The following is a 14,398-nucleotide window of genomic DNA, read 5'->3' on the forward strand; positions in this document are numbered from 1 at the left end:
GTGGGTAACTATGGGGGATCCTAATGAGATGAAACTCAAGCCATTTTAACAAATATCTTTCTTTTAAACATCAAGGTCTATCCTGGAACACTTCAGGGACAAAAGATTTGGTCTGGCCTACTAAGGGATACAACTTGGTAGTGGAACACTTTAGACTACAAAGTTAGGTTACATGTCTTAGAACAAACATCTCAACCTGTTAAAATCAGCCAATGTGAAACTAGAAAAAGCATTACTAGCTCTGCTTTAGTGCCTAAAGTATCACAGTATATCACTTAAAAGTACAAAGAAATCTTATCTCCCCTTTAAGTAGATATCGTCATGCCATACACATTTTAATAAATGTTAACAAAAACAAAGAACAAAAAAATCCTTGAAAAGGTATCAGGAATGAAGGTAAAGTGGGGGACACACATATTAGTGGTTCTTCAGAAACTTAGTCCTTCCATGCGTGATGTGTCATCATCTCCTTCTAGGGGTGGCATCTCTTCTGTTACAGCAGCGCTGGTGTCGTGAGCAGTGGGATCATCCTCATCAATACCTAGACCAAGATTGATTATCCTGTAGATCCTGTTAGCATGGATCTGGGGATCTTCCAAACTGAAGCCAGAAGACAGGAGAGCAGTTTTGTACAGCAAGATGACCAGATCTTTCACAGACTTATCATTCTTGTCAGCCTCTGCCTTTTGCCTCAAGGTCTCAATAATGGAGTGGTCAGGATTTATCTCTAGGTGTTTCTTTGCTGCCATGTAGCCCATTGTAGAGTTATCTCTGAGAGCTTGAGCTTTCATGATTCTTTCCATGTTTGCTGTCCAGCCGTATGTGCTTGTGACGATACAGCATGGAGAGGTCACCAATCGGTTTGACACAACCACCTTTTCAACCTTTTTCTCCAAGATGTCCTTCATGATCTTGCAGAGGTTTTCAAACTTTGTCTTTTTCTCTTCCTGTTTTTTCTTCTCTTCTTCATCTTCTGGAAGTTCCAAGCCCTCTTTGGTGACAGACACTAAAGTCTTCCCCTCAAATTCCTTCAGCTGTTGGACACAGTACCCATCGATGGGCTCAATCATGTAGATCACTTCCAAACCATGCTTCCGAAGACGCTCCACAAAGGCAGAGTTAGCTACCTGGTCCTTGGTCTCACCTGTGATGTAGTAGATGTGTTTCTGGTTTTCCTTCATTCTGGTGCAATAGTCCTTGAGAGAAACCATTTCATCCCCAGAAGCAGAGGTGTAGTATCGTAACAGCTCTGAAAGCTTCTTTCGATTTTGAGAGTATTCGTGTATTCCAAGCTTTATATTTTTAGAGAACTGCTCATAGAATTTTTTGTAGTTCTCTTTATCTTCTGCCAGTTCAGTGAAGAGTTCTAAGCATTTTTTGACCAAATTCTTTCTAATGACTTTCAAAATTTTGCTCTGTTGCAGCATTTCACGGGAAATATTTAGAGGAAGATCCTCAGAATCCACCACTCCTCTAATGAAATCCAGATATTCAGGGATTAGCTCCTCACAGTTATCCATGATGAAAACTCTGCGTACGTATAACTTAATGTTGTTATTTTTCTTTCTGTTTTCAAAGAGGTCAAAAGGAGCACGTCTTGGGACAAAAAGAAGAGCTCTGAATTCCAACTGTCCTTCAACTGAAAAATGCTTCACTGCCAAGTGTTCTTCCCAATCATTGGTCAAGCTCTTATAAAACTCTCCGTACTCTTCGTTAGTGATATCATCAGGATTTCTGGTCCAAATGGGCTTTGTTTTGTTGAGTTCTTCATGATCAATGTACTTCTCCTTAATTTTCTTCTTCTTCTTCTTGTCACCATCCTTCTGAAAAAGAGCCTGATGACAAGCCTGAAATTTCAGGTTTGTCGTCAGGCTCTTTTTCTTCTTTTTCTTTTTCCTCCTCTTTATCTTCTTTTTCTTCAGCCTCATCATCACTGACTTCTTTATCACGTTCCTTCTCCACAAAAAGAGTAATGGGATAGCCAATAAATTGGGAATGTTTCTTCACAATCTCCTTTATTCTTCTTTCCTCCAAGTACCCAGTTTGGTCTTCTTTCAAATGCAGGATGACCTTTGTTCCACGACCCATTGGTTCTCCTGTATCAGTCCTGACGGTGAAGGAGCCCCCTGCCAGGACTCCCAGGCATACTGCTCATCATTGTTGTGCTTGGTGATCACAGTCACTTTCTCCGCAACCAAATACGCAGAATAAAAACTGACACCGAACTGGCCAATCATGGAGATGTCTGCGCCAGCCTGCAAAGCCTCCATGAACGCTTTGGACCCAGACTTGGCAATACTACCAAGGTTATTGATCAGGTCGGCCTTGGTCATTCCAATTCCAATATCCATGATCCACGATCGTGAGGGTTCGGTCTTGTTTGTTTGGAATGAGGTTAATATGCAGCTCCTTCCCGGAGTCTAGCTTACTGGGATCCATCAGGCTTTCACGTCTGATTTTGTCCAGGGCGTCCAACGAGTTGGAAATCAGCTCCCACAGGAAGATCTCTTTGTTTGAGTAGAAAGTGTTGATGATCAGCGACATCAACTGGGCAATCTCCGCCTGGAAGGCGAAGGTCTCCACCTCCTCTTCCTCCATGGGCTGGTCTTGTGTCTGTGTCTCCTCCGGCATTTTGGCTGGACAACTGCACGGGCTCTGCGGCGTAGCAGCACCAGGACGCTGAAGCAACTGAACAATAAAATTTAACCAACATCACTTTCTAACATTTCTCCCTCCTGCTCTCCTCTCACTCCTTGGCCCTTTCCTCTACTGATCTCCCTTATTCAGGTGACCCACCCCCACCATTCTTTTCCTTTTTCCTCTCTAGCTTCCAAATATGAGAGAAAACATATGACTCTTAACCTTGTGAGTTTGACTGATTTTGCTTAACATTATAGTCTCTAGTTCTATCCATTTTCTTGCAAATGCCATAATTTTATTTTTCTTTAAGGCTCTATAAAACTCCATTATGTATGTGTGTGTGTATATATGCCTTTTTCTTTGTCCATTCATCCACTGATAGACACCTAGTCTGGTTCCATAGTTAGGCTATTATGAATTGTGCTGCTATAAACATAGGTATGCATGTATCACTATAGTAAGCTGCCTTTAAATCTTCAGGATAAATACTGAAAAGTGGTACAGCTGGGCAATGTGGTGGTTCCATGCTTAGTTTTCTGAGGAGTCTCCATATTAATTTCTATAGTGGTTGTAATAATTTATAATTGCACTAACAGTGTAAACATGTTCCTTTTTCTCTACATGCTCTTGAACATTTATTATAATTTGTGTTCTTGATAACTATCATTCTGACTGGCATGAGATGAAATCTAGGTATAGTTTTGATTTGCATGTTCTTAATTGCTAATGATGTTGAACATTTTTCCCTGTACTTGTTGACCATTTGTATTTCTTCTTTAGAGAAGTGTCTGTTTAGTTCATTTGCCCACTTATTAATTAGTATATTTGGTTTTGTGGTGTATAGTTTTTTGAGCTGTTCTATATTCTAGATATTAAACCTCTGTCAGAACAGTAGCTAGCAAAGATTTTCTCCCATTCTGTAGGTTCTCTCTTCATATTCCTCATTATTTCCTTTGCTGTGCAGAAGCTTTTTAATTTGACGCAGTCCCATTTATTAACTTTTGGCATTATTTCCTGAGTTTTAGGGGTCCTACTGAGAAAGTCATTGCCTGTGCCTAAAAGCTTGAATGTTGACTCTAGGATTGCATAGTTACTGGTCTAATTTCAATGTCTTTGATCCATTTTGAGTTGATTTTTTTACAGGGTGAGAGAATAAGGGTCTAGTTTCACTCTTCTACATATGGATAGCCAGTTGTCCAAGCAACATTTATTTAAAAGGCAATCTTTTCTCCAATGTATATTTCTGACACCTTTGTCAAGGATCACATGACTGTATCTGTATGGATTTGTCTGTCTTCTATTCTGTACCATTGGTCTATGTGTCTGTTTTTATGCTAGTACCATGCAGTTTTTGTTACTATAGCTCTGTAGTATAATTTGATATTAGGTATTGTGATGCCTCCAGCAATGCTCTTTTGGCTTCAAATTGCTTTGGCTTTTCTGGGTCTTTTATTCTTCCAAATGAACTTTAGGAATATTTTTTCTAGTCCTGTGAAGAATGCCATTGATATTTTGATGGAGACTGCATTGAATCTGTATATTGCTTTTGATATTATGGACATTTAAATAATATTAATTCTGCTTATCTGTGAACATGGAAGGTCCTTCCATCTTCTGAGGTCTTCATCATTTCTTTCTTCAATGTTCTATATTTTTCATTATAGAGGTCTTTCACTTCTTTGATTAGATTTATTTCTAGGTATGCTTTTGAGGCTATTGTGAATGAAATTGTTTTAATCATTTCTTTCTGAGCAGATTCATTGTTGGTATATAGGAAAGGTATTGATTTTGGCATGTTGATTTTGTAACCTTCTACTTTGCCATATTTGTTTATTAGCTTTAGGAGCCTTTGGGTGGAGTCTTTTGGATCTTCTAGGTATAGGATCATATCACCTGCAAAAAGTGATATTTTGACTTCTGCCCTCCTATTTTGGCGGGAGAGGAGGTACCAGGAATTGAACTCAGGGGCACTCGACTACTGAGCTACATCCCCAGCCCTCTTTTGTATTTTATTTAGAGACAGGGTCCACTGAGTTGCTTAGTGCCTCCCTTTTTGCTGAGGCTGGAATTTGACCTACAATCCTCCCACCTCCAACTCCTGGTTCACTGGGATTACAGGCATGCACAACCACCAGGCTGCCTTTCCTATTTTTACCCTATTTATTTCCTTCTCTTGCATAATTGCTCTGGCTAGAATTTCTAACCCTATACAAAATAGGAGTGGTGAGAGTGGACATCCTTGTCTTGTCCCCAGATTTGAGTGGAAATACTTTCATTTTTTCCCCATTTACTATGAGGTTGGCTTTGGGTTTCTTATGTATAGCCTTTTTGATGTTGAGGTAGATTCCTTCTCTCCCTAGTGCCAGTGATGATTTTAAAAGGTAACAGCTAGTTTTTACCTGAAGGAGTAGGTCTAAGTTAAGTAACACCAGGGGCAGCGCCTTAGGCCAGAGCAAGCTAAGTGTTTTTGTCGCGACCCCTCGCCAGCAAGGGAAACACGACACAGGATTCTTCTTTCAGCAGTTTATTCAGGACCCTTGAAGCATGATGAGAAAACAGGAAAGAGAGCGAGCGGTTGGTCTGTCCTAGCTTAAGTACCCAGCCCCGCCAATGAACTAGCACCACGTGGAAAAGTCTAATAGGTACAGCTCAGCGGAAGCAGGCCAGAGCCCAGCCCCACAGCCTTACAAGGAGTTGTTTACCTCTAACAACTCTAACCGCTAAAGAAGCAGAAGCAGGAAACCAGCGCCATTTTCAGGGTGCGGTCGCCAGCTCCCAACATGTTTTCACTAGTTTAGCCACTTGAGTTCATACAATTTCATTAGTGCATTCCACTAATCCTGGGGATTGAGGATGATATGAACAATGGAAATGTTGGAATATAGGTCAACTTTGCAAACAGACTAAACTACTTGTCCAGTAAAATGAGATCCTCTGTTACTATGAAGTTCATAGGGTACACTACAAAGGGAAAATCTTTTCTAATAGTATTTTACTGGCTGTCATGGTTGTGGCCTTGTGACAGGGGAAGGCATCTATCCAATGATAAAACAAAGATATCATTATAAACATACATTAATAACATTATACAAATATAACTCAAAGAATGCTAAACATCATTTTTATTTGGACTTTCAGGGCCCCTCTGGAAATCCAAAAGTTAGTTTTAGGTCAAAAAGATTAATTTTATAATTTGATTTTGGGAATTTTTTCAAACATAGTAAAATGTTTAAAATAATTAAATAGAATTATTATGAAATAAACCCAGGATGACAAAAGATTTCAAAAGCACACAGAACAAGAAATTTTAGAATCTTTGTTTTTAGTCCATATACCTAAAAGATAAAGAAACACCTCTTAAATTTTCTATTAAGAGCAGATCACAGACTGATTATTGATGATTATTGTAGCTCAGTGGCAAAGCACTCACCTAGCACATGTGAGGCACTAGGTTCGATACTCAGTACCACATAAAAATAAACAAATAAAATAAAGGCATTCTGCCCATCTACAACAACAACAAAAAAAGAGTAGATCACAACAAATCCCACTGTTATGTGTAATTATTATGTACCAATAAAAGGAAATAAATGCTTCAAAAACTCTACCATTTGAACACAAGTGATCAAACTTGATTTGAACACAAAGGATAACATCAGCATATTTTATATCAATGTTTAATTTTTAGAAAAACTTAATTTTCTTCTAATTTTTAGTTACCATATATTAGAATTTTAATCCTTAGTAAACATGAACCAACATTCTGTAGATTAACACCAATTTATAAGTTTTTAGAAATATGTACTTTCTCATAAGACATTTTTAAATGTTGAAATGGGACATATTTACTAACAGACCCAATATATTTAGTTTTCTGAATCTATTAATACAAAATGCCAAAATATACAAACTTTTAACCTATGCTTAATAATTGATGATTTAGTATTTTAACTTACTCAGAAATGACCTAGAAATTTAAATATCACTTAACTTAGCAAAACTTTAAGGATTTAGAGGGGCCTTTACAGTAAGCATGTTATAAAAAAATATTGTTTTAAAATAAACTCTTATCCCAATTATACCTAATTGACCTACTTTTTTAAGGTCAAACATATTTTTATGATCTTAAGCATCTAACAGAGATGATAGGTGTGTTTCTCTATTATATGTAATGCTGATAGAAAGTCTGTTTGAATTAAACCAATATTTTTATTCTAAAATGACTATTAAAGTCATTTACACTTGAAAAACATTTTTCTAAAAGTATAATTGCTTCTACAGGTACTTTATTTATTTGCTTACTTATTTATTTTTAGTTGTAGATGAACACAATACCTTTATTTTATTTATTTTTATGTGGTGCTGAGGATAGAACCCAGTGCTTCACACATGCTAGGCAAGTGTTCTACCACTGAGCTATAACCACAGACCCCTATTTATTATTTTATGTCAATTAAAATAGATGTTGTATAAACTATGGGTGAAAAATACCACATATTGTATTACACACATATATTAATACATATTAACACAAATACATGAACAGAAGCAGATTTTATAGTTTTGCTTTGAAATTTGTAGACATACCTCAAGTCCTATAACTGAAAATTAATGTGGGATAAAATGTAAAAACATTTGCCCCTTTTTAGAAGATAAAATATGTGCCTCATCAGCTTTAAGAAAACCCTAACAGAGGTACAGATATACAAAGGAACTATCAGGAAATGGTGTCATCCTTAGATACGTTCTAACTATCTTTATCCATTCATTTGTTGATAGACAGATGGTTCCATAACTCAGCTATTATGAATTGTGCTGCCATAATATGGGTGTTCATGTATCAGTATAGTATGATGACTTTAATTCTTTTGGATAAATGCCAAGGACTGGAAAAGCTGAATTATATGACATTCCATTCCTTGTCTTTTCAGAACCTCATATTGATTTTCATAGTAGTTGTACTAATTTACAACCTCACCAACAGTATATAAGTGTTCCTTCTTCCCCACATCTTTGACACAATGCTTTAACTATTTATGGTACTTTTTCAAATGCCCAGGATTTTTACAATAATAAATGCCCTGGGAAAAACCAAAGGAGTTTAAGAAATTTGGTTTAGGAGATATTTGTTTCATGTGAAGACTCATGAGCTAAGAACCTGGATTTGCAAGTCCATAACTTTAATAGACTTTTAAAGCAATAGTTTGTGACAGCTACTCAGCTATAGTAACTAGTTTAGGAGGACTTTTTTTCAGTCAATGCCAAGGAAAAGTGTTTAATTAAATTGCTTAGACCATTCCAAAGAACAGATAAAAACTCAAGTGGATTAAACTATTGGTTCCTTCTACCAGGTGTTTAATGCCAGAATTTTAAAATATTTCTTAAATCAAGCATAATAATCATAAACTAAGTCACGGAAAGCACTGTTGGAAAAGATGGCCATCAATGCATTGGGGAAATACGAATTTGTTTATGAAGTTCTTGAGCTAATTTCTAAGCATCTGGTTGGCCTCTCATACCCACATTAGAAAAATCCCAGAAAGGTTGTTTCTACTAGACACTGTAATCCATTCTGTATCCATTATATCTACTACAAGCAGGTGGATAAGTTAATATAACCCTAAAAAGCCAGGCTGACATATTTTGGTTAAGATATCAAATTGTAAAGTGAACTAAATTGAGCCTTCTTTAACATTTGGAAAACCTTTGGCAATAGCATGCAATTCAGCCTTTGTCCAAAGGACAAATATAACAGTTTTAGTATTATCTTCATTAGATCTAGTTTTAAACAGGGCCATTAAGCCAACAGAATGGCACACACGTATAATCCCACCAATTCGGGAGGCTGAGGCAGGAAGAGCACAAGTTCCATGCCAGCCTCAGCAACCTAGCAATACTCTGCCTCAAAATGAAAAATAAAAAGGGCTGGATATGTAGCATGGTGATGGACTTGGTTCAATTCCCAGCACCACAAAAAATCGAGGGGCCATTAAAATGGAACAGTGTTAGGGCTAGGTTTTTGAGGGGTTACAATTTTAGTATTATAGTAAAGAGGACAGCAAGGTCCAGGAAAGTCCAAGGAACAAGAAGGCATAAAAAGCTCTGAAGAAAGAAAACTCTCAGAAACTTTAAGGATTTTTATAATTCAAATATTTTTTGAAAAAAACTGAATTTGGCTCCATAGGAGAAGCAATCGTTGATTCATTGATATGTTTAGTTACCTCAAAACACTAATTAAGATATGTTTCTCAATCAAACTGTTTAGTTTTAATTGAGCATAAAAACAAACCAATTTTGAAATGTCAAAAGATCTCTTATTGGGGTGGGGTTGTGGTTCAGTGGTAGAGTTCTTGCCTAGCATGTGTGAAGCACTGGGTTTGATCCCTGACATCACATAAAAAGATAAAAAATAAAATAAAATAAAACAGAGGTATTGTGTCCATCTACAACTAAAAAAATATTTTTTAAAAAAGGAGTTTCTTTAAAACAAATATGTCTTATTGAACACAGTGATGCATGTTCTCAAGACCCAGGAGAATTGCATAAATTTTGACCCCTTTGCAATTGGACCAGCCTCAGCAACATAGCAAGGCTCTGTCTCAAAATACAAAAGGACTAGGGTTGCAGTTTGGTGGTGAAGCATCTCTGGGTTCAATCCCTAGTACCAAATAAATAATTTTAAAAGATGCCCAAACAGGCCAAAATAGTTTCAAATCATTATAAGTAATTTTGGTTCATCATGACAGACATCTTTAAAAAAAGGACCCATAGGTTTTAAACATAAAAGAAGTCAGATGGCTGTTACCCATCAGTAGCATTATCAGAGAAGGAACTCCCCCTATTAAAATGAAAGTTTTCTCTCCCCAGAACTGCATATTCACCTAGATGAAAATGTTCCTTTTAAGCACCAAGATGAAGGCTGCCCCTCTCTAGATTAAGGATGTACAAATAAAGTTTCAGAGACTTGACCAAAGAGATGAGAGATTCAGAAACCAAGAGGATTTACTGCTATAATCCAAAACCACTAAGGACACAGTGGAGCACAATAGGGATCCTGTAGGCACTTATAGTATTTGCAGCACTGGAGATAGAGATGAGTTGCTTCAGATCCCATGATGGACACTATGTAATTTCAATCAATATAAACTCTGAAACTACAAAAGTAAAAATACTTTATCTGGGGTCTTAGGGATTGTAATTTGGAAAACATGGGTAGAGACAGCTCCAAATCATTGGTCTTCCAAATATTTTATAAATGATAAAGTGTCCCAATAATGTGTTAGCATTCCATTGCTACAATAAATACCTGATATCTCAATCAATTTATGAAGAGAAAAGGTTTGTTTTGGTTCACAATTTGTGAGGTTCCAGTTCATGATCAGTTGGCCCCTTTGCAATTGGACCTGTGGCAAGGTAGCACATAATGACAGGAGCACACAATAAAGCAAAGTCACTCACTCTGGAGTCTAGAAGCAAAAGAGAAACAAGGAGGGACTGGGGTCCCCAATTCCACTTCAAGGACATGCCCCCCAATAACCTAAAGGCCTCCCACTAGGTCCCACCTCTGAAACGTTTCACCACCTCTAAATAGTACCACTTTGGGGACCAAGCCTTTAACAGATAGAACCTTGGGGGACATTTAAGTTCTAAACTTGGTAATATGTGCAAGTTTTGAGCATTTAAACTACCCCTTAAAGGACCTCATGAAAATAGAAGGGAGACCAGTAGAGCAAAGGATAAAAATTAGGGCAAGGGAGGAGGGGATGGTATTATGGTTTAAATATGAGTTGGCTTCCAGAAGCTCATGAGTGAAACAATGCAAGAAAGTTTAGCAGTGAAACAATTGGCTTATGAGAGCTTGAACCTAATCAGTACACTAATCCACTTGAATGGATTAATTTGGTGGTAACTGAAGGCAGGTAGGGTATGGCTGGAGGAGTTAGGTCACTGGGGGTATGCCTATGGGTATATATTTTGTCCGTGGTAGAGAGAGCTCTCACTGCTTTCTGGTGGCTTGTTCTGAGCTGCTTTCCTCTGCCATGGCACTCTGCATCACCTCCAGTGCTGAGCAATGTAGTCAGCTGTTTATCCATTAAGACCTCTGAAATGGGAGCAAGTAGGGGGAGTGGGTGGGATTGTGGCTCAGTAGTGGAATGCTAGCCTAGTGCGTGTGAGGTGCTGGGTTTGATCTTCAGCACCACATAAAAGTAAATAAATAAAATAAAGATATTTTTAAAAAAAGACCTCTGAAACTATGAACCCCCAAAAAACTTTTCCTCCTCTGTTATTGTCAGGTCTTATGGTCACAGCAGTGAAAAGACTGACTAAAACAGAGGGAAAGGAGAAGTATAGTAGAATAAAATAGAATTCTGCTATGTGCAGATATGAATATATCACAAGAAGCCTAGTGTATATAATTATAATTTAGCAACAAAAATATTGTTAAAAAGAAAATCACAAGTAAGTAGCAGATCTATTAATTAAACAAATTGCATAAATGTTGTAAAGGGACAAGAGGAACATGCTGCAATATCCAAAAAAGATGTGCCAATTTCCTGGGCTAGGCTAATGGCAAGTAGAGATAGAAGTGTTTTGTATTTGAGAGTTATTAATACTTTATAATGAAGGGGATGACAAAGGTATGGAAAAGGAAAGATTTGAGATAACTCTTGAGTTTCTGATCTAAACAACTGGGGAGACAGTGTTGCCATTAGCTGAAATGAGGAAGACTTACTGTGGGAAATAAGATTGTTCTGTTTTAGGCACAACAACTTTCAGATCTCTGTAAGAATAAGTAAATGGGGAGAAGTAAGCACTTGAGTATGTGAGACTAGAACTCAGGGGGAGAGATTCTGGATTGGAAATACAGATTTGGAAATTATTGGCTTAATGATGCCATTAGAGACAGTGAATCTAAGCTTTTGTCCTAGAGTAGCAGGAAAATGGAAGTAGAGGCAGACTCAAATGGAGGTTTCAGGAAAGTTCAGGATCAAGGGCTAACCAATAGTGTTAGTATTTTTCCAAGACCTTAATTGCATAAATTTTGACCCATAGCATTGGCCCAAGAGCTGTATAAATCCCTAAACTCGTACACTTAAGCAGCAACCTGCTGTTGGGTCTCTTCTCACCCTATGAGAGTTTTGGTTTTTTTCTTCACACTTGAATACATCCTACTCAATTCATTCTCGTCTTCCATTAGCGTCTGTCAATTTCATTCTTTGATTTTGCTAGAAAGAAATTGGCAATGAACTGCTGGGTCTACTGCAACATTGGAGAGCATAGCCTACCAGTAAGAGCTGCAAGAGGCCACTCTAGAGTAATGAATAATTCGGCTTTGCCAGCTAAGTCCCTCAGAGTTGTGATTGGCTACTAACACTAAAATTGGCTTTCTCAGCTGCAGAGACCTGTGACTTATGTAGACCCCATCCACCAGCAGAAACTGAGAATCCAGTTTTATCTCCAACTTCAGTTTTAATAGCATCCCCTAGTTAACTTGCTTAAACTTGGTGATTCCTAAATCTCTTCAGTGACACACTTAAAGATAACCTTAAGTCATTTCTACATATGACTAAGTTTAGTAATTAATAATTCATTTGTACTATTTTATTTCTCAAAGAAACCCCTATGCAAGATTTATTTGGGGAGCACCTCACTATACCTTCTGAAGTCTACTACATCAAACAAAAGATTAATTTCAGAGTTACTAGATGCTTTTCATTAATATTGGTGACTATTTTCTTCACAAAAGCTAATACTTAAAAGCCCCATGTAATGAAGTACTCATAGATGAAAAGAGTTGAATAGGTCTGGATTTCTATGTCAATTATAAGCTTTATATTTTATTATTTTTCTATAGCTAAATATTATCCATGAAGAAGTGTGGCCTTTTTGACCAATAGAAAGAGTACTAAGCTAAGAATCATGAGATCTGATTACTAGTTTAAGTACTGTCATTATTTAACTTTGTTTGAGTCATAGTCTTCATGGGTTGCTGGACAAGTGAAGAGCCTATGAAATATTTTAAAGCCAATAAAATATATAATTTAGCAAAAATTTGAAGAACTATAATCTTTAGCTTACTATGAGGCAGCTGAAAATCTAGGATAATGCTAAGCATAAAGAATAGTGCAGAGTGAAGATTCAAGTAATCTCTTTCCTTATTTCTCACTATTTTTGCAAACTTCATGATTTGGCTTCTGTATTTATAAAACAGAAGAATCACAGTGATTTCCCTCAGAGGTAGGAGGCAAAAATTAATAAATGTTACATACTTTGCAAAAAACAAGTAAACTATCCCCTTAAATCAGAAAGCAGAAAACTCACCCTCATCTAGAGGAGTAACCTTTAAAAGTAGTTTTAGTTGTAGATGGATACAATACCATTATTTTGTTTATTTAGTTTTTTTTTTCCCTGTGGTGCTGGGGATCCAATCCAGTGCCTCATGCATGCTAGACAAGCATTCTACCTCTGAGCCACAACCTCAGTCTGAGGAGTAACATTTTTGAAGTCAGAACTGTACCTCAGACTACAGCTTTTATGGGACACCTCACATATATACTATAACAAGTCCATTCAGTTATCAATGGAGTAATCCACTGATGAGGTCAGAGCTCTCCTAATCTGATCACTTCTCCAAACCCCTACCTCTGAAAATTGCTACATTGAGGACCAAGTCCTCAATACATGAGACTTTCTGGAACATTCCAGATCCAAATCGCAACAAGTGCTCTCAAAACAAAAGGAAAAAAGAGAAACAGTAACTATGTAAGATGATGTGCTAATTATGTTTTTGAATAATTTATATATTCTGGCCATTAGTCCCCTGAGGAACAAATATCAGAGATCTTCTCCCATTCTATAGGCTCTGTCTTCACACTCTTGTTTCCTTTGATGTGCAGAAGCTTTTTAATCTGATGCCATCATACTTATTGATTCTAGTTTTTATTTCTTGAGCTTTAGGAATCTTGTTAAGGAAGTTGATGCCTATGCCAATATGTTGGAGCGTTGAGCCTATATTTTCTTCTAGCAGTTGCAGTTTCTGATATAATCCCTAGGTTTCTGATCTACTTTGATTTGACTTTTGTTCAAGGTGAGAGAGAGGGATTCAGTTTCATTCTTCTACATGTTGATATCCAATTTTCCCAGTACCATTTGTTAAGGCTATTTTTCTCCAACATACACTTTTGGCACCATTGTCAAGTATTAAATTAATATCTATGTAGGTTTGTCTCTGTATCTTCTATTCTATTCCATTGGTCTTCACATCAAAACAGGTTTTAAAAGAAATAAACCAAATTTAGAAATTGAGAAAGCATTATATCAAAATCACTTTTTATTTCTTTTTCTCTGTAAACATAGATAGTAGGTATATATTCTATGTACATACTATGCTTTTTCTGATGGGAGGAGTGGGTAATTTGAGGAGTTCACCAGTCATAAAATGAAGTTCCTGTTCCCCAAAGAGCTCACAGTCTAATTGGGGGAGGTGGGGTCATAAAACATATAAAGCAAGATGACAGATTAGAGGCACCCAGCCTAGACTAGCATCTCTGTGAAATAGAATTAAAGCAATTGGAATGTAGCTACTCACTGAGGTAGATGACTATAGGAAAACACTGGAATCAAAAATGTTGGATAGTGGAATACAGAGTGAACGAGAATGACCCAGCACTCATCACAAGAAAGCACAGCAGAGGAAGTGAGAGTATCCCCCTCAGTGTGGGAAGAGGAGAAAGAAGAAGAGTCCCAGTAGACACCA

At 37.1% G+C, this 14,398-nt stretch overlaps 1 pseudogene; it reads right to left on the reverse strand.

Moving 5' to 3' along the window:
* Positions 1 to 227: 227 nt before the first annotated feature.
* Positions 228 to 2,646, reverse strand: LOC101976555 (heat shock protein HSP 90-alpha pseudogene; annotated as a pseudogene).
* Positions 2,647 to 14,398: the final 11,752 nt, after the last annotated feature.

The sequence above is a fragment of the Ictidomys tridecemlineatus genome, chromosome X (genome assembly GCF_052094955.1).
Source record: "Ictidomys tridecemlineatus isolate mIctTri1 chromosome X, mIctTri1.hap1, whole genome shotgun sequence".
NCBI classification, from domain to species: domain Eukaryota; kingdom Metazoa; phylum Chordata; class Mammalia; order Rodentia; family Sciuridae; genus Ictidomys; species Ictidomys tridecemlineatus.